This window comes from Nasonia vitripennis, chromosome 1, assembly GCF_009193385.2.
Source record: "Nasonia vitripennis strain AsymCx chromosome 1, Nvit_psr_1.1, whole genome shotgun sequence".
NCBI classification, from domain to species: Eukaryota; Metazoa; Arthropoda; class Insecta; order Hymenoptera; family Pteromalidae; genus Nasonia; species Nasonia vitripennis.
The window spans coordinates 17,349,773-17,376,193 of record NC_045757.1 but is presented as its reverse complement, the minus strand read 5'-3'; the positions used below and the strand labels follow the sequence as shown (position 1 = coordinate 17,376,193).

At 48.4% G+C, this 26,421-nt stretch overlaps 1 protein-coding gene and 1 non-coding gene across 3 annotated transcripts in view; both read left to right on the top strand.

The window, feature by feature from the left end:
- Positions 1-26,421, top strand: part of LOC100117208 (epithelial discoidin domain-containing receptor 1) — a 75,259-nt gene that overhangs the window by 30,059 nt on the left and 18,779 nt on the right. The window contains exon 2 of one of the 2 annotated variants that reach the window (XM_031924544.2): positions 9,832-9,878. The exons of the other annotated variant lie outside the window; for it this stretch is intronic. The gene's annotated coding sequence lies outside the window, so the exon portion shown is untranslated. The remainder of the gene's footprint in view (positions 1-9,831; positions 9,879-26,421) is intronic. 2 annotated transcript variants of the gene reach the window in all.
- Positions 15,114-15,186, top strand: TRNAN-GUU. Its single transcript has one exon. It is a non-coding gene; the product is annotated as a tRNA-Asn (tRNA).

The following is a 26,421-nucleotide window of genomic DNA, read 5'->3' as shown; positions in this document are numbered from 1 at the left end:
TACTACGCCAGCAGCGCCCTTTCATGTGGGCTTAAAAATTCAAACGCTCGTGGGCTTTGCCGCCGCCTATGCGTGTGTGTGTGTGTGTGTGTGTGTGCGAAAGCTCGCTGCGAAGGCTGCAGCGGGGTAGCGTCGATGTGAGAGCGAGTGGCGGGAGTTTAGTGCGCGCAGGCATGTATACATATATAGTGGCGGCGGCCGACACGCGGGCCTGTGTGTACATGGAGTCTCTTCGGAGCCCCCCTGAGGCCAGGCGGAAAAATGTAATTAACGTCGCCGTGTTATATTAGAGCCACCGGCGGGCAGGAAGAGAATGTGTGAGAAAGAGAGAGAGAGAGAGAGAGAGAGAGAGAGAGAGAGAGAGAGCGAGAGAGAGACGCCATGCGCCCTTTATCAGCTGGATGACGCGCGATTATTAATTCAGCGAGCTTTTTTGCTCAGAGTATTAGCCTCGTTTGATTCTCGCGCGTAAATTTACACGCCTGAATTCGAAGTATCGTGCACTCGATATCGCGGAGAGTTAATCGTATAATTGGTGAGCTTGAATTGCTCAACGATCGCGCGTTCGACAACGTATTCGAATTATTCGTCGACGCTTTGTTTGTGTATAATATACTCTCGAGTCAAAAATTCGAATCATGATAATGTAGTCCTCTCTCGTAACGTACAGTGTAATAACTGCAAACCAAGTGCGGAGCTCCAGAAAGTCAGCCGAGCGTTAATCCCAAAAAGGCATTTCCCAGGGATTCCCGCATGAAATACAAGCGGTCTGGCTGAATAGAATAATTTGGGCTCGGTTGACCTCCTACACTCCTCGCGCTCGCGCACTGATATAATAACACAGCTCACGAGAGAAGAATTTTACATTCGTCGAGCTTCCTTCGATACCGCGATAATTAATTATCGCGGAAAACTTTATCGCGCAGCAACGAAGCCCGCGAGCACATACTTTCTCGAAAAATTTCACGTATACTCCCATAAGTATATATCCCCCAGTCCACGAAACAATAAAGAAAGTCTCGGTGAACACGAGAAAAACATCAAGCCAACGTTTTTATCCGTCATCGTTCGTAACTTTCAATTACGCAGCTCGTTACGAGAGAAAGCGTCGAAGTATCACGAAAATTGGCCGCACCCTCGCCGCCACCGCCACAGCCACTCCATGAAGCGTGAAATTGCGAAAAATCGCCGGGCCGATACATCAACGAAATAATATCCCGCACGCCCCGAAAACTTTCAACACCACGCCACGCTCGCAGGGGCAGCAATTCGTTCCGAAACTTCGAGCCGAGACGCGAAACAACGCACTCGGGAGAAAAAGAAGGACGAAGCCCTGTACATGTAGCGAGGGACACACGGCGTATACGCACGCACTGCGAGAGGAGGGAAAAAATTCAGTATTAAAAAAGTTTCGCAGCAATCTGTGTGTGTGTGTGTGTGTACGCGTACCTATACACACACGCGCGGGTAAATAAGTTCGATCTCGACGAAGAGATGTTTGCGCGAATCCGCTAAATGTTTACTTGATCAAACAGAGGGGGAGCGAGAGAGAGGAAAAAATTGTTTGAAAGCAAGGTGGTGGACTGTCGTCGATTGATCCGACTCGCTCCAAGCGAATTCCGCGAATGAAAGAAATCATCGTAACAAACGCACGAGAGAGAGAGAGAGCGAGAGAGAGAGAGAGAGAGAGAGCGAGAGAGAGAGAGAGAGAGAGAGAGAGAGAGCGTAAAAATTTGTTCATTGCGCTGAAGATTACACGACGAAGTGAGAGAGAAAAGCGTCCTTACCTCACAGCTCTCGTAGGGCTTAATAAGGATTTAGTTATAGCCAAAGTTTCAATTAGAGCATTCCTCGGGAGAAGAAAAAAGTTCTCCGATTACGCGGAGTTATACGGCAACAGGGCCCCGCGCGCGAGCGAGCGAGCGAGCGAGTATACGCAGCGTGACGCGGTATAGCAGCAGCGCGAACGAGTCGACAGTGCTGCAGGCCGCGCACGAAATTCCCGGGCTTTTACAATGAACGTAAAATAAGCCGTAAACATCGGGAGCTGCAGCGTACTCGCGGCACGAAGAGAAGTTAAAAAAAAGAGCCGCGGATGGAGAGAAAAGTGCGCCTAAAACCTATTCGTGAGCCGCTCCGTTCGGAATGATGTCGCAGCGACGAAGCCCAGCCGCCGATAGCGAAAAAAACGCGCGCGCGTAAAGCCGGTTTTTTGTCATTTAATTCCCGGTGATTCGATTCGACACACTGCGAGCGGCTGCAGTCGTCGCGATTAAAAAGTTAACGGCCCCGCGCGCTCCGCTTGATGGAAGCTCGCGGCGAGTTCGAAATTAAGTGGAATTTTTGCTGGTGCTGGAAAGAGAGAGAGAGAGAGAGAGAGAGAGAGATCGCTGAGCGATGGAATTTTTCAATTCGACGATGGGGTGGAAATTCCTGGGGTACGGGAACCGACCGGACTGTATATAGGTTATGAAATTCGAGTTACGAAACAATTGGGACGCGCGAGAGAGCAATGTCAAGGACGAATCTGTGCAGCTTAATCCGGAAAGGATGCGGCGGAAGAGACGCATTGTCATCTCTTTCCGGCGCTAATTAGTCCGACAATGCGGCTCTCCGGGCGTAGTATAACTCTAACCTTCCATTAACCTTATTCCGCAAGACGTAACGCAAATGTTCTTAACCTAAATACTAAGTTTCACCATCAGGCGCAAAACTCGGTATTAATTTAAATTTGACGACTCTCTCTCTCTCTCTCTCTCTCTCTCTCTCTCTCTCTCTCCTATTTCCGATCATCGACTACTATTCTCTTGTATACTGTGACCTGACACAGGAACTCGACTTAAAACTACAGAGGCTCGTGAACACAGGAATTCGGTACATCTATGGTGTAAGGAGAGATGAGCGCATCTCCCCGTACAGGCGGGAGCTGCAGTGGCTAACCACTGCCGGACGCAGGAAGAACTTCACAGCTTGTTTCTTACGTAAAATGTTTAACTCAGTCGTACCATCATACGTACTGGCCTTTTTTGACTTCCGCGTCACACTCCGACCTGTGAGGGGCGAGGTGACACCTCTGGAAATTCCTGCTTTCGCGACGGAGATGCTGAGGAACTCGTTCCATATCAGCGCTTCATACCTATGGAATAACCTGCCATCACACGTCTGAAACACTTCATTCACCGTCACTTTCAAAAAACTTGCTAAGTATCACTTTTTTCAACTCGTACACAGTCCACGCACACACACACACCTACTTTCTCGCTCATTCCACTTTCACTATCGCCTCAGTCTCTCACTATACATACTTTAAACATGCCTCAATCTATTATCTATTGTTTTTTTTTTCTTTTCTCACTTGTAACACTGTAAACTTACAATACAATGTACGCAAAATAAAACTAATCTAATCTCTCTCTCTCTCTCTCTGTCTCTCTCTCTCTCTCTCTCTCTCTCTCTCGCGTGGTGGACGTGTAAACTATGCAAAGGCGCATCAAAACGAACGACGCGGAATGGAATATCAGCAGCAGTGGTATATTGTTCGCGTTATATCATTGTCCGAACTCGGACTTTATACGTATTCAACTTTCGAGCTATGCCCGTAAACCAAACACCCAGACGACCAAGCGGACAACAAAGAAACGCGGACTGCGCGCGAGATACTTATATTCCGAAAGATATGATGAAAAATTTATGGCTTTTGTGCGAGGACACTTGAACCGGCGACGACACGATTCGGTGAATAGGGTTCGGAGTTTTTAATGATACGGACTCGCTATGTTTTCACAATAAACTTTATGAATATAAACCCTGTCAAAAACACAGCATACAAGAGATTCATTAGCTAATGATCATGAAAATAGCTCGGAAAGGACCCGGTGGAGCACAAAGCGATAAAGCAATTTTCATTCAACCTCTACCATTTACCAAAAAATGTTCAACTCGAGTGAAATGAATGCAGATAACCAACAAGCTAGACGGGTGATAGGATGGAGAACGAAATATTCGCGCATCAAGATTTTACGCTGTGAGCTTTTTTATTTCGACTATACGATATACATCCCCGACGATATTCCACGTGCACAGAAAGAGAGACGGAGAGACTGGAAGCTCAGATATAACAGTTAGTATAATATTGCATTCGCGAGGCTCTTGAAATTTCCAGAGGTAGATACATGGGGGACAATACTCCTCCGAAGTACACTATCTACGTGAGTTCGAATAGACTTTAAACTTTCGCCTTTCTCTGTTTCTTACTATCCTTCTATAGCTCACACTCGTTAAATTTTTCATTTAACGCAGTAGCTCTTGAAACTGTCGCGCTTTTCGAAAAAATTTCCCGAAATGGCGGTTTAATTTTGATGAGGTTAATTTTGACTTTGACGACGAGTAAGCTTATTAAAAGCTCACACTAAAGGCTAATAAAGATTAGTACAAAAAAGTTGAGTAAACCAAAGATAGTCCTTTTTTTCAAAGTCATTTTCATGCATGGATCAACTATTCCCGTGAAAAATAAACCCTGGACCTGGCGCAGGTGTTCCGGCGTTTGGCCCAGCTCTAAAAGTAAATATCCGCCCGATGACTAGAGCGCGTATAAAGGGTCGAAGTAAGCCGATGGCGCACGTCCTCATTGATCGATATTTGTCGCGCTGTTTTTGATATTCCGAATGCGCACGCACGTACACCTATACACGCCGGATCCGACGATTCGCTGCGCGAAATCGTATCGCACGCTGAACTGCGATATCTTTTATTTCTGAACTGAAAAATGATGATATACCAGTCGAAGCCGAGAGTTTTTCCACGAGGTTTGACTATTCGCTTGCTGATGAAGCTCTTGTTCAGTGGAAAATGGTCAATTCTCGCACCACTCCCGTAAAAACTGCGTATCGTCCTTATATCATTCGTTTCATACGTATATGTAACGCACACGCAATAAAATAAACGTTTACGACGAAACTTTTCCAATGAGTCTCACACTAATTATCGTAAACCTCGAACGCACAAATCTTCGAGTTCAGTATCATCATCGTTGGTAAGTGGTCCGCAGCAGCCATTCCAGTATAGCAGTTCATAATATACAGTGGTAGCTTTGCTTTCGCGACATACCGGCATAAATCGGCTGCTCTCTCCCGCATCTGGCCGCGTCCGGAAGTCTCTCAAGCCGAATTCACCTTTTTCCCAGCCTCGGCTGTCTCATCTCGTGCCCCGCACCCCTGCCACAACTCTGCAGCCTTTTTTCTCTCCCACTCCTCTCTCTCTCTCTCTCTCTCTCTCTCTCTCTCTCTCTCTCTCTCTCTCTCTCTCTCTCTCTCTCTCTCTCTCTCTCGTCCGGCGATACAGCAGCCGCCCACGTCGGCGTCGTTTCCTCCCGACCTGACCTCCTGCGGACGCAATAAATTTTTCACGCTGCCGAGGAAAACTTTGTACATCTTTAATAAAGGCGCCGGCCAGTGTATAGCTGCGCGCATACTTGATAGGTATGAACGCTGTGAGTGTGTGCATATAAGTAGGGGGCATCACGTGCGCGTGCGCACGCGAAGGTCGCCGGAACTTTATTAGGCTACGCGCGAACTACGCGTTAATGGGATGACGAACCAAAAATAACTTTTAACGTGCGAGCGAGCGCCGGCTTTAATGAGCGCGACTTTAGTGTATATACGTGCTCGCCGCGGCGGAAAGTTTTCGCACACGTTCGGGGGCGCGTGGTTCTTTTTTTTCCGCACCGAGCTCTCTCTCTCTCTCTCTCTCTCTCTCTCTCTCTCTCTCTCTCTCTCTCTCTCTCTCTCTTTTTCGTCGTCGCGAGGGGGCGATTTTCCGGTATTAATTTTTCAAGAGACTCCTCGAAAGTTTGAAAAAGCCCCGACGCTACTGGGAATTGGAGGGTTGCTGTTTCAACGCTTTGAATTTTCGGCGATACTTTTCGCCGTGCGAGGCTGCAGTAGCGGTTTCTCCGTCGAGGAAAGTTACGTATAGTTTATATACCAGAAATCGTGTTGCGTTTGCGGGTTCGAGGTATTTTATTCGGAATGAATGTTTTATTAATGAATAGCACGATGGAAAAAGCTCCGCATTTCCATTGTTTTTTTTGTAATTGTTTCTACCGTTGCTCGTACGTCGATATAACGTGTTCAGTGATACAATACCTTAATTAAAAGAAATCCGTTAACATCGATCAGCTATTGTATAATCCTAATGAATTTCGTTGGAAAAAACAGAAACGCACACCCAGCGGCGAAATAATTCAATAGCCCCACCGCTGCATGTTTCATCATTAAAACTGACGAGTTATCAAAAAAATAAACGTAAAAACTTTCGCAGTACCCCTCTCTCCCTCTCTTCAGCGAAACAATCCGCTTATGCGGCCCGCGCAAAGTTTGCTTTCAATTTTGATTGATGCTCGTTCGGCCGTATCGAATGTATAATTTACGGCTCGAGCCTTTTTCCCAATAAAACCCGGCCGCGAGTAACTCAAGCTCCCGCGCGCGGCATCATAACAACAACACAACAGCAACAATGCACCCGGGCATTCATTATAGCTCTACATCATCGAAAGCTCTCGCGATACGCTCGCGAAAAAGCGCCCGAAAAGCCTTGTAAACGAGCCCACTCTCTCTCTCTCTCTCTCTCTCTCTCTCTCTCTCTCTCTCTCTCACCGAGCGCCTAATAATAATGACGTTGTTTTGCGCCACGGGCGCTATTATGAAAAGCCCGGGACCGCGCGATACGTATATCCGAGCCGCTATCGACGTATCGAGCTGTAAACGCGCCGAAAAAGCTCGCCGTGAAAAATACGATATGCGATCACCGAGCTGCACCCTCGAACTATGCATACACGGAGTATGTATAGAGGGACCGATGCAGCGAGCGCACACCAGACGTCACGTCAAGAGAGAGAGAGAGAGGGTTTCGCTCTCGCCCTATCCATCAAATAATTTATCCACTCCTGGCTCTCTACATAGCGCGCTCGCCGTGCGGCCTCGCTTTTTTCCTCTTGTTTTACGCCGTTAAATAAATACCCCTCTCTTTTATCCTCTCGTCCGGAGCTCGTGTCTCTGCGCCCCAAAAAAAGCTCGTGCTTGATCACCTGATCGCACGTATGAATTTTGAATGGTCGCTGAAGGTTGATCAAGAACTACCGTCTTCGAATGGTTAAAATATTAATCAGCTTCTGATGACGCGATCGTGTTATGTATACTACATACACATAAAGCGTGTACGAATAAAAAGGTCTCTTTTTCAAACAAAAACTCGAGCTACACGGCGCGGCGAGCTCGCTTTCCAAACGAAACAAAAGCGCGAGAAAAATGCATCGAAATTCATCAACTCCTCGTCCTGCGAGCGTGCCCGCAAAAAGTCCATTTCTCTCCTCTCTCTCTCTCTCTCTCTCTCTCTCTCTCTCTCTCTCTCTCTCTCTTTCTCTCCCGAGCCGAGCGATTAGTCTCCTCCGTTAGTATTTCTCCCCCCCCCCAACATCTGGGACGATCTCTCTTTGGAGAGAGCGACCTTTGCAATTGACAACGCGCGAGCGATGTAGATGCGCTCCCGGGCTCACCGAAAGAGAGTAGCTCGTCGCGAAAGTTCGATTCTCGGAAAATGGAAAAAGCTCTCTCGCGCAGACAGCGCGACGAATTTACCGCGGGCGCGCGAGAGAGACGTACGCGACGGAAAGTTATCTTTTAGCCGGCTGCGCTCGCTCGCTTTATGATTTATTAAAAAGGCTTTCCCTGTTGCTACGCAGCTTCTCTCTCTCTCTCTCTCTCTCTCTCTCTCTCTCTCTCTCTCTCTCTCTCTCTCTCTCTCTCTCTCTCTCTTTTCGTTTCAAGTAGCGCGCGACACTCTCATCTTCCGACCGATGCTTAATAGGATTGGAATATTTAGCTCCGCGGAGCGCGAGCTTTGAAATTTCTTTTTTTCCAATTTAACGGATTGCAAGCTTTGTGAGGTTGCGCAGTGTACTGTGTGTATACGCACCGGCGGCGGCAGTCTTTTTCGCTCTTTGCGCTTTAATTATTTAGACTGTTTGTGCTCGGTTGAAGGAGGTTTATTACTTCGAATGCTCTGTAAACGCTGCGAGAGAGAGAGAGAGAGAGAGAGAGAGAGAGAGAGAGAACGCTTCTGAGATGGACGCCCGCTTTGAAGTCCCGCTGCGACGAATCGTGTATATTCGCTCGGCTCGTCCGCGATGTAATTTGTGTTTCCGAGAGATGAATGTGGGCGTTTCATCGATGATTAAACGACCGACGTTCGAGAGGTACTAACGAAGAAGACCGAAGGCCGTTTACCGACTGCAAAAAATATCAAGTGCATAGCGTTATACAAATGTTTGATCAAGCCGACTACGAAATCTAATTTCTCTCTTCTCTAGCTCTCTGAGCTTTATACTCCGCCATAGCACCGCGTGCAGCGTACGGGGCAATAACTTGAATTCCAAAACAATACAATTTCGACAAGCATTCAGCCGCAGTTTTATCACGAAAGATCTCTCTCGCTCTCTCGTCCCGTAAAAAGGATAAAAGAAACTCGCCGCGGGAGTGAGTGGGATGCATCGCGGCAATTTTTTTACGCACGGCCATAAAAGTTTTTCGCTCCGATGGAAAAAAGAGAGAGAAAGCGAGGTTGCTGCTGCTGCTGCTATGCACACTGCATATACACGCGGAAAGAAAATTATCCTAACAAAGAAATTCCATTACACGATATAAACCGCCCCCGCGCGCGTATACGTATACACAGAACGCCGCTCTGGCAGCCGAACGAATAAAACAAGCGCGCTGTCGCGAAATTTTATTTTCCATCCGGCTTCTAATCAAATAAAACATAGCTGACTTGGCCCGAAAGAAACTTCCATTTTTCCCCGTGTACACGCAGCCGAAGCTTCGCTGGCGAAAACTGGGTCGATGAATTTTCCACGGCAGCGCTGAGAGAGAGAGAGAGAGAGAGAGAGAGAAAGGCAGCCGAAATACGCGGTGGAATATAAAAACGTCGAGAGAGAATATCACGGAGAGTACAAGCTTTCGTTCGCAGTCTTTTACGCCGGAGGAGTCGTTCGCCTACAATGAGCAAAGCAGGTAAGAGAGGGGGGCCGACTACACGTCGAGTTGATCTCCTTAGAGAGGAGAGAGCTTGCAGCTCTGGGCTTAAATGCATTCCGCCTTGCGGCCGCGGCGCCGACGAGCGATGTTCATATCAATTTCGACGTCGCTTGTGCGCGGCTCGAGCAAACATTGACGTGGGCGGTACTGTACTCCGGGCTTCTTTTTCTCTTCAGCTGTATCAAGCTGTCCCTTTTTTTACATACCGAGAGCGGCGGCGAAGTAAGAAAAATAGAGGCTTAGCCCCGGCTCGCGCTTTCACTGCCGGCGTGTATTTTTCTTCTTTAGGCGGCTGTTTTTCTGGGAGTAGTTTTTCTGCGATGCGCCGATGGGCTTCGGTCTGTCGATATTCCGTTAGGGATATCGGCTAGCGATATCTCCTATACCTTTGCAGGTATAATCTATGGAGCTGAGCAGCTTTTTTTGACGCGTAAGTTTTCAACGTATACACGATGCGAAATTTGTTCAGCGCGCTTTTCGAAGCGAAATATTTTCGAAACAATGAAAGCGCCGGGTATTAAATAGATGAAATCAAACATGAGAGCAGCTGAATTTCGCGTTGTCTCGTGTTCAAATTGAAATGCTCGCGAGCCGCTGGAGCTTTTTCCGGCTTGAAAAACAATAGTTACACCGTTCGCTAGCAATCAAACTGTCGGAGCTTGCGAATTGTAACTGGTGCATATACACACAGTGCGCGTTCGCACTACTAGCCATAACCATTTTTTTCTGCTTTCTGTTCCAGGTAAGCGACAACACAGCTCTCGAGACTCGATGAAGCTTCTAGTTACGGTAAGACGAAATCGGGGAACGTTTTGAATTACAAGAGAATTAGGTGAAAACAGTCCCTCGAATGCCCCATTCGCCCTCGTCCTCGTCTGAGCGTTCTCGCGCAATTCTCTCTCATATAGCCCCATAGTATACACACTCCGACGCCGTCAGTCTCCCCCCGGTAACTCGACACCTCTTCAGCCGGCTCATTTTTTTTTTGTAAGTCAATGTTCCTCTCTCTCGCTCACTCGCGCGCGTCCTTTTCATGCGTCACCCAACTCCACGCGCGCGAACTTGTAGCCCTTTCAGAAAAGTTATTTACCATATTCCCTGTAATTCAAGACCCTTTTTGCGCCTTGCTTTACCACGCGCTCCCTCTCTTCTCTGTTCTTTCATCCTGCGTCTCTCTCTCTCTCTCTCTCTCTCTCTCTCTCTCTCTCTCTCTCTCTCTCGCTCTCTCTCTGTCGCGCCTCGACTCTTTGCGCTTTGTGCAGCCATGTCCCTTTATTCCCCCGTATCCCGGCCGTCTTTACTCTACTTACGCGTTTTCTCTTGCAGAGAGAGAGAGAGAGAGAGAGAGAGAGAGAGAGAGAGAGAGAGAGAGAGAAGCTGTTTCGCGAGTGGCGCTTATACATTTTCCAGCTTGCGGACGTCGGTCCCATTCTACCTGCGCACTTGATTGTCGACGCTTTTCGTAATTGCTCTTTGTTGTTGATTTTTTGCGGCCATGCGACACTCGAAAGCGCACTCGCGCTCCGTTTTCGCTTTCGGAGCACCTTTTTCCTGCCCCTTTCTTTCGTCCGTTTTTTTGATCTCGGGGATTCTCGAGCTTTCGAGAGGCCGGCGGTGCGCGGCTTGTTTGCGATGTGTAACTTGAAAACTCGCGGGGAACAATTCTTCGAAGTTATACGAGGAGGGGGTGCTTTTGAATGCCTGCCTTGGGCCGACTTACGAGATTGTATATTGTTTTATCAACAATCATGGCTGAAACTTTTGGTTCCCTTGTGAAGAAAGCTTTTGTGGGGATTTTCGAGCTGTTGATAAATCGGTAAAATGCGAGAATAACAATCAATTCTCGAATCTCATTCAGAGCCCTTGAGAGTATATTCGAACAACGGGAAACCCTCCACAATTTATACTGCTGATCCCCTCTAAAAAAGAAAAATCAAAACGCAAGTTATCCCCGCATAAGCTGATGCCGCAGTGACACTGACAGCTATACTCTATTCAACTCGCCTTATATGACCTAGAGAGAGAGAGAGAGAGAGAGAGAGAGAGAGAGAGAGAGAGAGAGAGAGAGAGAGAGAGAGAGAGAGAGAGAGAGAGAGCTGATCTAACCCAGATCCCCACGCGAGATTTACATGCCGCCGCCAATCGTAATCTCCCTCAAAGAAGGAGCCCGTACGCCCCCCGCGACGAGCCTCGCGATTTCCATTTTCCTCGAATTCAATAACCCCAATCCTCTCGCGCATACACACATACAGAGGAGAAAAACAATTTCCGCGTGCCAACCACTGAAATTCAATACATCCGCGCGCTAAAAGCGCATCATTATACACTCCACGAATATTGAATTCAGCGCACGCCCATCACGCGGGAAAAAGAATAGAGCTTGCTGCTCGCGATACATACTGAGGGCGAAAACCGGCTGGCGCGCTTCTACATATCTTTCTCTCTCTCTCTCTCTCTCTCTCTCTCTCTCTCTCTCTCTCTCTCTCTCACTCACTCTCTCTCTCTCTTTTCTAGCGAGAAAACTGACGTGCGGCCGCGTTCTCGCGTTTGAAAAATGCCTGCGTCCTCTCTACTATATACTCGACAAAAGGCGGCGCGGGATCAAACAAAGAGTGAGCGGAGAGGAGACTGGAAAAGAGAGCACAAGTCTTTCGCGCGTGTATGTATATGTATGTATAGTGGGTAGTGACGGGAAAGCCCCCAATCCCGAGGCTCAACAGCCCGCGCGACAATATTGTCAAAAGCCGCAGCCGTCCTTCCCGGCTTCCCGAGAGCGTTACCGGGAAAAAGGGTGTCGATTTAGGGGGAGTATAGGGGGAGGAAGCACGTGTATACATTCTCGTTGTCTGTCAATCGCGTCGCGCGCGCTTTTCCTCTCCATATTTCTTGCGACGCGGCGGACGACGCTCTCTTCCGGCTTTTCCGAGAGTTTCATTTGTTCTCGAGAGACACCGGGTTTATCCCTTGTCTCTCCCTCCTTCCCTCCCGTGTAGCTGCAATTTGTTTCTCGAGCCGTGCGCATTTTTCAGAGACGCCGCGTGTATATGTGTGTTTTGACGTGGGCTATCGCGAGAGCGATTCATTAACATCCAGCTCTCTCTCTCTCTCTCCCTCTCCCTCTCCCTCTCGCGGAATAAGAAGAAAAAGAACTCTGCTATGCATAGACCCGCGTGGATCTATCCTTTACAACCTAATTAATTCCGACAAAGCCTGGGTGGGGGCAGCTCCTTTGAAGGTTTCATTTAACGCGCGACTCTGACAGGGTTGCTTTTGATGCTTTAATTTCTTTACTAAAAATACAGCAGCAGCGGCAGCAGAGGAGCCTCCGTGAAATTGCTCTCAAGTCAACAGACTGTACGCTGCTCTAGTGCGCTTCTGCAGCTATTTTTTTCTCCTGCCTCTCGGAGTCCGCGCGCGCGCGGCGCCTTTGTGAGCTAACGGACGGCGAATCAGGTCAAAGGATGAATGGGCTGGCGGGCTGGGGGAAAAAAATACCGAACACGTCGGATACGAATAGAAGACGCCGAGGCGTCTGTGCACACGCGATGACGGAAAATTCGATAGCTCCCCGCGCGGGCTTTGCTGAATGAGAAGTGTTACGTGTACGGATATAAGCGAGAAATTAATTAGCTCGTCCTATGCTAAGCTTGATTCGCTTGCGGAAATAGCTTTGCTTTGAGCTTTTGACGAGGCTCGAGAAATAAGACGGTGTCGGCTTACACGGCCTGATTGGCAATCAATATTCGACTGTTTGCACAGTATCCATAACGGATACACCTGCGATCATAAATAACCACTTATGCATGTAAACTTCCGCAGGAGTACCTATACACGCGCACACTGCGGACCGACGGCATCGACGTAAACACAAAGGGGTACACAGTCGAGGGGGAGTCTGCGAGTAAAATTTCGCCGGGTCTTCCTTTGTGGAGGTTCTATTCCTGGAAGGGCGGAAATAAGGCGAGTCCGAGGAAGGCAGCAGCCGCGCGATAACGGCTCTGAAAGCGCCAACCCGCGCGCGTATCTCGCTTCGCCAAGTGTGTATATCTATATACAATACACACACACACACACACACACACACACACACACACACACACAGAGGAGGGCAATCGATCTCGGGTTTTCCTTCCTCTCTTGCTCGCGCGTTTATCTCAATCCCCGAGATGTCGAATTTGCGTCGAATATTGGCTTAACTGCGAATTGAAAAGGAGAAGACCGGCTCTTTGTGCCGCACCGCTGCGGGATACGTGCTCTTGACGGACATTTAGATGCAAAAGCAGGGGGGTCGATGAGAGATGTTTTATACACACAAGCGGCTCGTCGGAGAGTAATTTGAATGATTGAATCGTTTTTGTCAATTGTATAAATATGCCCAATGGGCTTGGAGTCTCGCTCGCGCTCTGTAAAAACCATAGTATTGATTTTGAATGCAAGTTGTATGCATGAAGCTCGCACGCAGGGTTAATTGAATTTCTGTTTTTGATCGAAAACGATTTCACTCGCGCGGGCTATAAAGAGTTACTCGTGTTTTATAGAAAAAAAAATGCTAAAATTAAATCGTGCTTCTCTCTCGTCGTCGAATATCTAATCCGCAGGAAAATCGTGTCAACGAGCGTTCCGAGGAATATACAATTTCACGCCCGTCAACGGATTTAACCTACTTTTCTCTCCCCCTCAATCATCGAGAGGAAGTCCTCGAGAGCAGGCCAATCACCATACTTCACATCTCGGCCGTATAACGACATCTTGATGTAGCCCTCTCGTGTAGTATAGGTACATCAAGGCTGCATCGATCCTAAAAAATCAATGCTCGAGATTTATCGCGCAGCTCACCCCGAGAACGACTCATTTCCTGCCCCCGGCGTATAAGCGCGACGTCCTGCTGAAGCTGTCTTAAAAAACTTTGCGCGCGTGGAACTTTATGCACCCCAGTCATGCATTTTCAAACAGTAGTGCGCGAGGGATAAGAAAAAAATGCGGAAGAAAAACGGAGCTCGCGCGTCGGCAGTCCCCTGCGAAATGACTATCTCACGAACGAGTGACGTGAGCTTTACGGTGCGGCCAACTCCCGAGTGCGCTCTTATACATGTATATGAAGAGGGTGTCTGCATATACGTATATAGACACAAGACGCGCAGCTCGCGTGTCCCAGGGCATATCGATAAATCTTATCTCGTCCTGTCCCTCGGCTATATCGCTGCTCATATGCTGTTTCTTGAACGCGCGCCAAAGTCGTGCTTCATGGATTGTTAAATTGACGTGTTGACGCGCGCGAGAGAAAGAGACGGCTTTGTTATGAATGTACTTACGCTCACAATTTCTAGCTGATACTTATATCAATGTATGTTAGAGAATATTCGATGATTCACTGAGAATTGAGCTAATTGAGGGGATGTGGGAGCTGAAAAAACTGTTTTTCTGTTCCATATAACTTTTTGAATAAAGCTTGCAATGAAAAACCAAGACCAGAGCGCCATAGTGTTGAGTTTAGTGAATCATTCTACCGAAAAAAAATACCAATCGGACTTTTGGTTTTTGTAAAAGTTGTGAAATACGAGCGAGTGTTTACGCGTGTTTATGCGATTACAGCGCCAACCTCAAACACCAATTTTACTTATTAACTTTTTTTAATTTGAAACTTCATCAATATAATGAGAAGAGCGCCATAGGTTTGAGATAAGTGAATCATTCTACCGAAAGAAATATCAATACGGCTTTTAGTTTTTTTTCGGCCTTTGAAATACTAAATACCCCGTGGCGGATTTGCGTAGCTATAGCTCCCAGGTCCCCTTAAGAAATAGCTGTTTGCTCAGGAGCATTGTTACGTCGGTAATGCAGTTATGCGTCAGCTGATCCTGATGAGCTATTAAATTAGCGATAATTAGGGATTTTTATCTGTACCCTCGCCCTAGTTAGAAATCGGAGGAATGAAAAGCCAGAAATCTCTTGAAAAGAGACACAGTGAAACTAATCCCAAGAAATTTCGCCGTGAGAAAAACAATACATAATTAGCCGCGCGAGGGCAGAGTGGCGCAGTGGGAGCGCGTTTGGGCTGTTGACTCAAAGGTCCTTGGATCGAAACCACGCTCTGCTATAAAATTAATTAATTTTTTATACAGCCACTGATCACGTATACGTCTAAAATATGTACTTATACGATTCACCGCAATACAGTGACCTACGCAACGCATCAAGAATAAACGTTGCTCTTTTGACTGCACCCACGTAACCATAAGCGAAGTACAGCCGAAGAAAGCTCGAATTCAATCGCGCCACGGCATTCCAGCAAACGATCAATTTTAGTCGTCGACGTTATATATCAAAAGTAACCTCATATAAGAAGTAGCGGCTCCGTAGGATACGCACCGAGAGACTCCCGCAGCGCGGCGGCGAGTGAGACGTTAGCCGAGCTCTCTCGCGCGTATCCTCGAGCTGTCTGGTCAGGCCCTTTGGGGATTTGCGCGAGTAGAAGTGAGGGAGAGAGAAGAAACTTACCGGTAAGATCAAGAGGCAGGCCAGACCGGGCGAAGCTTGCTGCTGTGCTCGTACGTGGCTCTAAGTCGCTCGTACATTTTTCCCTCTCTTCTTTCTTTACACATGATATCTATGTCGGCTTTCCTTTCGCTTGATCCTTGTTTCGTTCTTTGAGCTACGAGACACAGGTATACATACATTCTTCTCTCTTCGGCTTATCAGACCTTTGAAGACGCTCGAGCCTGCAGCTTCGTTCTTGGACTTTTCCCCAGCGAAATTCACCACATTTCTATCCATACAGTGACACTCGATCGAACACTCCACGCGTCACAGCTTCCCACGACCTAACCTCTCCCTCCCTCCCACTCGTACGAGAGCGCACATAAGCGCGTATCTCCAGCTGTTATTGTTTTTTCCCTCCGCGGGTCGCGACGAGCGTAACACACAGCAACCTCTCCCGCTTTTATGGATGCGTCGCCGCCGCCGTCGCGTGAGAAAAGCCAGTATATTTACGATGCAGAATTCTCTATATGTATATTCGTGCAAGCGGAGGCCCGAGGGGGTAACCGAGGCATAAAGAGCCAAAGCGTCCTATACGTATACCACACAAGCGCACACACGGCGCAGCGAAGGCAGAGAAAAATGGATGGGAGGGTGTGCGCAGCAGCGGGTCAAGAAACGCGCGGAAGATGCGAAAGAAGAGAGAGAGAGAGAGAGAGAGAGAGAGAGAGAGAGAGAGAGAGAGAGAGTAAGGATCGAAGGAGAGACGAGAGCTGAATGTGCGCGAGGAAGAGTTATGTCCGCTAGGGGGAGCGAACACGCGCGTTAACTTTTCGCGGGCGCGACGCGTTGATAAATTTTTTAGCACGCTAAATGGAAAACGGCCAGCTGCTTTTTTCATCGGAAGCGCGTGCGATGCGGTAGCGGGAGTTGGTTCGAGAGATCCTCGCTAATCGAGCGGCTTATTGAAATCTTTTATACTTCTATAGCGGAGTCCTTTTTTTCCGCGCTGTTCTACACATACAGGGAAGGCTATAACGGCGCGTAATCTGAATAGTTCCGAGGGCGAGCCGTTAATGCGCTCCTGATATAATAATTTCGCGCGTTATATTCCGCACGGGCTATGCGGAGGGCGGGGGTCTGCGTGCACCGTTAAATTCGTGTAATAATAATTTTGGCCCTAGCCTGCACGCGCGCGTTAAATTTCGAGCCCGACCGCCGACATCGTATTATATAATTAACAAACCCGTAGCTATAGCATTATCGTCCAGACCGAGCTGTTTTTATCAATTTCCTCGTACGTCGTAAAAATTCTAATCTGTATTTCAATATTGCCGATCGCTAATTCAATGCACGATTGCACAACGCTGCAGATTCGTTATAATTAACGAACTGCGCGTTTCGCCGACATTCTCTATGCTCCTTGAAAACGCAATAAATAGCGACAGCCCTATGCAAGGAGTGGGGGGAGAAAATCACGCTTCATAAACTCGGCTTTATTACCCAAATTTATTACGTAAACTCGGCGCGCGCGAGCTGCACTTAAGGTCGTCGATAAAGAACGAAAGTGGCGGGGAAGAAACAATCCCAGCGGGCCGCAATAAAAGTCCATATACGCGCTCGGCGGTCGACCTTCCTCTCGTAAAAAAAGAAAGAGCTGAGGAGCGTGTGGTGGGTGGAGGAGGAGGAGAGCCTAATGCTTGACGGCACCGCAATTTCGGCGTATACGACTGCGTTTCCAAGATGCAGCAGTATAAGCTCTGCGTGTATAGCTAGATCGGGAGGGTATCGGTGGGTAGGCAGATATAGTAAACTACACGCGCGCGGGGAGAAGAGATTCCGGCGCTGCAGCGTTTATTGATCGTTCGCCCGGCCGCCTTTACTTGTTGCGCGCTATCTCTCCCGGCGGCGGCAAGTGTGCGTATAGTGCACTGTACACACGTATTGAAAGGAAAGCGCGAGCGCAGGGGGGAAGAGCCGTAGATTCCGGGATATAGAGGGACCGCGCGCGGCTGAATGGAATTAAGTCGAGGATGCAGGATAAGAAGCGAGAGCTAGCTCGGATGTATTATAGTACGCGCAGGAGGTGGAGAGAGAATTGGGGAGCTCTCGGACTGCGCCGTGTATTTAGCCGCGATTATGTATACGGCTCTGTTTTGTTTGATATTCGCGGTGATTAGGCTCGAATGGAGACGTTATACGGACGGACCGTGAGCGTATATACGATTGTATCCGCTGACGAATGTGATTGCCTCTCTGCAAGCGATTGGCCAGATCGATTTGCTGCTCGCTCTCTCTCCGTGTTTGGATTAAGCGCGCTAGTTACGACTAATTGCTTTCGGAGTTATATTTTCCCTTCCCCTTCTCTCCCTCTGCTGCGATGATCAATTCGGTTGTTTCGCTGAAAAAGCTCGCAAGCTCGAGACACGGAAACTTGAAATTACACGCCCCGCGAAGTTTCTCGCGTTGCGCAAAGCTTGCTGCATCCTCTCGCTGCGGAATATGGCCTAAAAATGCTTTCTATTCTAAGGAGTGCAGCAGGTAGTTTCCGGGCTTGTTAAGACTTGCAAAACTCTCCCGGGTGTACTTTCCATTTTGCGTTATTCGCCGTTTCGAAAAACTTCCCGTTCCCGCGAATTCCGGCCGCTAGACAAACGTTTGGTTTAATCGAATCATATGCGGGAATTCGATTGTACGAATCTAAGCATATACTAGTATAAACAATCTGACGGTAGAAAAATGTTTTTTTTTGTGCGTATGGAATGTGTCAGCGAAAACAATAGTGAGCGCGTGTTTTTGGAAGAAAAATGCATCACAGTATAAAAATTATGTCAGGCTTGAAACGAAAATCCGCTTTGCTCTCGAAGAGCCCCTTGACCTTTGTGAACCCTCGAGTATAAATTCTCATTCTGCTCGGTATCATCTAATTTAAAAAAACTGCGTTAATTTGCGCGGCAAAGTGTTCGAGTGGTTTAATAGAGAAGAGGAAAATCGCATCCGAGAGATACGCTTCTCTCTTCTTTCTCTTTTCCTATGGTCGCGAGCGAGCATAAAATCATCGAAATACAACGTGTATATTGTTTCATTATATTTAAAAATCCCATTCCATCAACATTCTCTCGTCCGCGAATTTGCGCGAAGTTTTTTTCGACAGAAGATTGAATTTTCGCATACGCTGCATCGAGTAAGTGCGTTTCGTTGATTTTTCCCTCTATTTTTCAACTCCGCATACACATATCTCGGTGAAATTTTCGACACGCCAAGCCCTTTGATGTTTCGTCGGTGGATATGGTATAAAAATATCCGGAAAAATAAAATCGCGTTCTGTATTCCTTCCGTACAGCTTTCTCCACTATGAATTTCTAAAACGTCGAGCTTGCGCGCGCGCGTGCTTATTAAACCGCAGTTGCGCGCGGCGAAAACTATTTGCATACAGCGAGTAGTCAGTCGGCGAAATTAGTACTCGCGTCCAAGTTTATTCAAAACCCGTGACCGGAAACTATCGCAGGGCGGCCGGCTTGTCGGACCGAAAATTCCAGATCTCGCAAACTCTCTCTGTCTCTCTGTGTATACTATACATTCCCCGCAGCCAAATGACAAGGCACGTCTTCTGGAAACACTGTCGGATGCTCTCGCCGTAACAATAAACCCGCACGATGTAAATGCAATAAAAGTGTCCCGCGCGCCGGTCTACGAAAACGAAGCAGACTGTGGCACAACAAAACGCAAAAAAGCTCTATCCCTCTCGTGCGGAAACACGAGGAGACGAGTAAACACGAGGCGAAAGAAGAAGACGCGGCGACGCGGTGGTATAAGGGCAGCTAGAGAGAGGGAGAGTAAACGGCCGCGGGCGACGCGACGCACTCCGTGGACAGATGTAATTAAACGGCGGAATTTGAACAAGAGAAGAGAGGGAGAGGGAGGCGAGCCTCAAAGCTCTCTCTCTCTCTCTCTCTCTCTCTCTCTCTCTTGTCGCAGCCTGCGCCCGCACTTCGATCTCTCCCGGTGCGTGTCTGAGAAGGAGTAATCGATCGAGAGGGGGTGGGGGCTCTTTCACTTTCGACGTCGCTATGGTTGTTCCCTAAAGGTACGGCCCCGCCGCACCGTGGTTTTCGCCTCGCGGCGAAGTGCTCTTCGCACGAAAGCGTAATACTAACTTCATTACTCGACCTCTAATGGCTCGAGCTTTCTCTTTTGAGACCGACTCCTATCATCACAATCGCTCCACTCTTCTCGTCGAGCTTTTTTCGGGGGCTCTATTCTCGCGATCGTTGCGAGTGGATTCGATTTTGAAACAAAATCCAAGTTGCAAAAAAGCCGTTTCTACAAGTACGAATGTGTAACGTAGATTCCAACTTCGGATATTCCACGCTGCTCCGAATTCAAAATTATCTCACTAATTTACCAGCGTAAATTATAGGGCAATAACTATCGTATATATACCGCCAGCGCGCGCGCTCGCGGTATATTGGATAACGCTGTAGTCGAGCGCCCTAATTCCTGACCGCAGATATTGAAGTTCCGCGTACATATAATTGTTATTACGGCCGCCGAGTCACAATATAATAATCGTACAGTTCCAGCAGCTCGGCTAATACGCTCCGAGAGTTAATTTCAACAGCGTTATTCAATGACCAATTCTACGCTATACTGTACAGCGAATAACTAATAGGGCATAATGTATACAATAGGGATTATAATCGATGCAAAATATAACTCGAACTCGCTATACGTATACCGCCTGCAGACAGCCGCAGGTCATACTCGCGCAAAAGTATCCGCCCTCGCGCTTTATTAAATCCTAAGCGCGCGGTCGCGCAGATCCCATCGTATTAATTAGCATCATTATGCCGCACGGCAAATATTGAACTTTATATTTCCCCGCGCGTTCCGACCCTCGGATTCTTTTTCTCCCCGCAAGCGAGCGTGCGGCTGCTTTTAATTTCAAGAGCGAGGCGAATTTGCGAACGGTTCCGCGAAGGAGGAAGCTTTTGTCGGCGCGATTGATTTTAAGGTCCCTTTATATTCGCCGCTGTCGAAGGTGGGGGGCGAGGGGGACAAGCTGGCACTCGAGGAAAGATTTATTTTTTAAAAGCTTTTCATAATGAAACGGCTTTAAGAGTCCCGGCCGCCCCCGGTTTTTTCGGTGACTTTTATTTAAGATAAATCTCATTGTGCATAGGGAAATAGTTGCTCTAACGCGCGAGAGGGAGCGATTTCCGCACTGTTGTTCGACGCGACACAATGGGGCACGCTATATATATAGAAGAAAAACATTATTGTTTGTCGAAATCGCGTATTAAATTGACAGCGCGCGACGAAATATATAACGAAAACAGGATGAATGCGCGCGCAGCGGACGAAAGTTGTATAATTACGCGGAGCCGCGAACCGCAAATATGTTATTCAAACACAAGCCCTGAAACTCGCTGTTCGCGCGTCCTTATATAACCGCGACGCGGAAATACACGCGTCGCATCTAATTTTCGAAAAATCGCCCTCACAAACAGTAGCTACACACATTATACGTATACACAACACAAAGAGAGAATAATTTCCCGGGCGCAAAACTCAGCGCTATTTCCTTGCAATTAGCTTCGTTAGCCGTTCATCGGGCGATAATCCGATAATTCCACGCGACGGCGATCAAACTCGTTATAACGTCGAACGGCCCGCGTTTTCTCAGCCGACGCGAATTAAAAGTCCGCGCAACGTTATACAGAACTGCGCGTGTGATTAATTAGCCATTGTTCAGCCAGCGAAGAGAGAGAGAGAGAGAGAGAGAGAGAGAGAGAGAGAGAGAGAGAGAGAGAGGGAGGGAAGCAAACTGCGAGGGAGATACAGCACAAACATCGTTATATCCGTACGCGCAACGCTAGTATTCGAGATTTTGCCTACATACGCGCGTGTGCGTGTGTGTTGTAGACTCACGCATACAGAGGGCGCTGAGTACACATAAGCAATCGAGCTAATTATCGAGAGCCGGGCGCCGCAGAAACGCCGAATTGCAAATAATAAGCTGCGCTCGCGCTCTGTATATGCGGGATATACTCGCTCGGCGAACTTACGCTCTGACTATACGTGGGCTATTTTGAATTCGGAGGTATGATTTAATGCTCTATATACGTGGGTGGATCCATAGTTTCATAACGACGTTCTGCAGCCGGTGATAGGATCATATTCTAACCGTAAATTCGTCAATTATATAAAGTTGCGACAAGTTCAATCTTGTGAGTCATCGAGTAGTTGCCAAAAAGGAGCTTATCAGAAACTTTCAATCCAGCAGTGAAGCTGTGGGAACAAAAGTCCAATCATAACGCGCGAGGTAAATTTCAAAGATAGCTCAGCCACGGGACATCAGGCTGGATTAGCAAAGAGAGCCGCACCGCACACGCACGTCTATCTCTCTGTGAGCGAGTTTGTCAGGCTGCAGAGGGGAGACTAGTCGTGTCAGCGATAATCAGACAGTGGAAATGGTCGAGCACTGGTCAGCCGGCGGTACGAGCGACGCTGGGCCGAAGTAGCCGCGTCACAATATACGCGACGATCGGCATCAGGGACGGGTATGCCAGGCATATATAGCTAACCACTGCGCGAAACCGACGGCGCTTGTCGGATCATCGGGCCACCTCGTCATCCGGCCCTCCCTTCGCTACTTTGCGGGCCGACCGGCGTGTGTGCTCTTCAACAGCGCGGCGCGCCGCTCGACTCGACCGCATATACATATAGGGGCGCTCCGACCGCGTCCATGTGGCCGTATACGCCGCGAGAGAGAGAGAGAGAGAGAGAGAGAGAGAGAGAGAGAGAGAGAGAGAGAGAGAGAGAGAGAGCGCGGCCGATCGAATTTTGGCAGGGACTGCGGGCTTGCTTATGCGCGAGTCAATGGTGCGTGCAGATCCGTGGGGGAAAAATAATTGACGATTGATGCATAGCGCATCATTACGCTCTGTTTTGAGAGCGGAATCTCGTAACGCCGAGTGCAGTAAGCGAGATCCCGAGAAAAGGGCTCTCTACTTACCCGCGGCCATATTTCCGGAAAGCGGCGTCGCGTGAATCGAGGAACGACGAGAGCCGGCGCGATAAGCAAATCTTTCGTACCACCTCCTTCTCGCCGCGTACTTTCACACTTCATATCTCACCTGATTTCCCATCGCGGCCGCGGCGCACACTTCCGGTTATTACCAGCTCGTATTCTTTCTCCGTCTCCGCCCTTATTTCCCCCCACCCCTCTCTCTCTCTCTCACTCTCTCTCTCTCTCTCTCTCTCTCTCTCTTATTTTCTCCCTCATTTCTCGCGCGGCTCCTTCTTCTCCGCCGAGCTCTTATAAACTCTATCTTTTATTTCATAGCTCGTTTCCTCTTTCTCTCGCGCTTTCCCTCTATCTCTCTCTCTCTCTCTCTCTCTCTCTCTCTCTCTCTCTCTCTCTCTCTCTCTCTCTCTCTCTCTCTCACTTGAGCTCTCTCGTCTACATCCTTTCAGGCTTCCTTTATCTCTTCCTGCATTACTTATACTCCCGACGGCGAGCAATGCTCTCAGCGGCGTATTCCGCGCGCTCTATCATTTTAACTCTTTATCACTCGCAAGCGACTTGTGTTCTCGCGCGGCTTCGTCCTGATCTCCCTCGACTGTGGCTGCCCTCTTGTATTTACAAAACACGTATTTTTCGAAAAAAAAACAGTCCCTGCATCGATGAAAGCACTGCGTTCGTATATGTAGCGCTGAGGGCTCGTTGAAAATTAAATTTAATCCAGAGCTCGCGCGTGTTCTTTCTTTCTCTACAGCTCGCGGAGATCCCAGGGCCGTACAATGAACTGCGCTCCCGCAGAAACGGATCTGAAACTTTTAAAATATACCCTCATGAGAACAGTAAAAAACTCTGGCAAGATTGCGCGGAAAGGTATTATAAAAGCTGCAGGTACTTTCAACTTTCCAGACATGCAACTCAACTAGGAAAAATTCAAGGCTCCCTCTCTCTCGTGTAATTTTTTTTAATTCGTCAGTGCGAGCTGAGAGATAGAGAGACTCTTTTTCGAACGGAAGCTTGTGTAATAATCGAAACATGATTCGAGGTGCTGTATGCGTACGATATTTTTATTCAAACTCAAATCAAACCGCCTCCTTCCAATCTCGAGCCCTCTCCGCTTCATTATACACATAAAAATTGGATAATGTATACTACACACACCCCCGCGCAGCCAGAAAAATAGACCTCATCAAGTGCTCTACTCACGTACAGCCGCGGTGGCGCACTCCAATTAGACTATACGTCCTCCCCTTTTCTCCCTCAAGTGCCAATTTCCTGTACACAGCAGCAAGAAACCAAGCGAAGAATCAGCGAGAGGGCGCAAAACACACGCTCGAGTCGCGCAGAATGCAAATGGATCTTGGCCTGCGCTGGAATCCAAATTTCCAAAGCTGCACACTACGCGGCTGGGATTATAAGGCAGAATTCGGATCCGCTCGTGCGCTTAATTGCGAAGGCACGCCGGAAACTGTAATAGCCAGCAGTGGTGTGAAATAGATACGGCATATCGCGCGAAACGGATACAGCGGAGAGCTGCTGGCATTCCACAGAGGGACGACCGCTCGTTCATCGAGAGGCGCTTGCCGCTGCACGTATGAGATATACAATGCGCGAGGCAGTATAGGCTGCACCCTTTCATTGCGCAGCTTCGGCACTGCACACTTTTTCGGCTTTTATATCGAATTCGAGATGATCGTTTGCCAGGCGAGGCTCGCTCGAGGCTATGCGCTCGAGAGTTTTTCCCGCGATTGACGGTGAAAGAGAGAGAGAGCGTTTTTCGAGGGAGAGCTTTTGAGACATACTCGTGCGGCTTGATGTGATTAAAACGTCGCTCTTTCGCGAATGTGGCGCTCGGCTCTGAAAAATTATACAAACGCTGTAGTCTCGAGAGTCTGTATAAATATTCCGCGATTCGATTCGGCTCGTCAAAGCCACGTGCAAAGGGGCGATCGGATAACGGGAAGGGATGGAGTAGTCGGGTCCTTGTAAAAAATCATACGCTGAGAGAGAGAGAGAGAGAGAGAGAGAGAGAGGGGAGAGAGAGTCAAAGTCCCTCATTCCCTTCATCCGCTCGACGTCGAAGGTCGGAAAATCTCCGCAATTCTCTCGTAAAGACATGCTTGCACGCGCGAAAGTCATAAATTTCGAATTCGGCTGTGTGTACGGCGTAAAAAGTCATAACCATGTAAAAGCTTGGATGAGCGAGGAGAAAGAATTTATTTCGTCGCCCCGCGCGAGCGAGTATTTTTCGGTTATGCGCAGTGAATTTCAGCTGCTGAGATCTTGAATTTTTCAAAGCACCGCGTGACGCGACGGCTTTGATCCTGTGGCCCGCTATTATTAGTTTTGCCCTCCGTGATGTCGTCAGTCGGCTCGGCTCTGATATGCGCGTATCGTAAATCTCTTTAATGGTCAGGCGCGTGTGTGTTATTGCTCCTGCCAGAGGCGTCAGGAGAGAGAGAGAGAGAGAGAGAGAGAGAGAGAGAGAGAGCTCGCCGCAAACTCGCCGCGATTGTTGCAAATTCCTCGAGACTTTCGTGTGTGCAGGCGTCATAAATCAGCCGCGCCGCGCGAGACGCGCGTCAAACGTTCCAATAATTCAATTTGCGTTATTACTGTGCAGCGAGGCACTATCAATCAAGAGGCAGTGGCCGGAGCCGATGCGAGAACGAATGCTCCCCGTCATCGCCTCTGAATTTTCTCGTTACCGCGAAGCATCGTTATAGGCTCGCCCTCTCAAAAGCCATAATCGCTTTCGTTGCGCTCGCAGGCGCGTGTGGTATGTACGTACACGGATCATAGGCGCCACGAAAACTCGAGGAACGTCTCGCGAATTCACGCATGTTATTAATAACAACACGGAGGAACGGCTCCGATTTCGTTATTCGCCGCCGGTAATAAATCAACGCCGCATAATCGACGTTATGTTGGGGCCAGGTTATGAGCGTACACTATCTGGAAAACGTCATACACGGCCTATGCGATTAAAGAAGCCGCTACGTATCGTCGCTAGCGATTACGCTCCGTGTACGCCGGGGGGTTAAGGTTTCAGTGGAGCCGGGCGCGGGAAATTAATTCGCCGGCGTAATTAGTCACGTAGGGCTATGCGCTGGGGAAGAAGCTCGCGTCTGGTTACAGAGAGGCGAGTTGGGATAAGCTGCGACGACGACGACGAGGAGCTTGCTTCCATCAGACACGAGACTGTGTGTGTGTGTGTGTGTGTGAAAATCCAGCGGAGATGGATTCCTGTAGGCGCTTCGTTACGACACTTTGTAACGGATGCGCTCTTTGTTGCACCCGAGACCCGCACTGCGTGCGTCGTATTTGGGCCGTTTTATTTTTTGAAATTAGATTTTTCTTCGACGAGGAATGTGTATCGATATTAGCTCTGTACAGCTCCCCTCGCTTTCGTAATCCCGTTACACGGCTCCACTCACGCACCGAATATGTATTTACTGCCTCGATTCTTCTCACGAAACGGCGCGTAATATGCATTAGCGGATATAGAACTTTCCCGCACGATGTATATACAAGCGAGGGAAGTTTCAATAAAAAGAGCTAAAAGCGTCGCACCCCTGGACAGCAGCAGAGAAAATTATAGGTATTTATCCTACTTCGCGCGATAAACGCTCACAGCAAGCGTTTGTCTCCATTTCTCACCGCCTACGCGTATACGAACAGCGCGCGAATCGCTCAGGCGAAATCACGGCGAAAAATCCGAGAGTTTACATACTTCCCCCGACATTTACCTTCACTCAATTATTCTCTCCGCGAGTAGCTTTTCTATTTCAGCTTTCTCTCTCCGGCATCGCCTATTGTTCTCCTTAACTC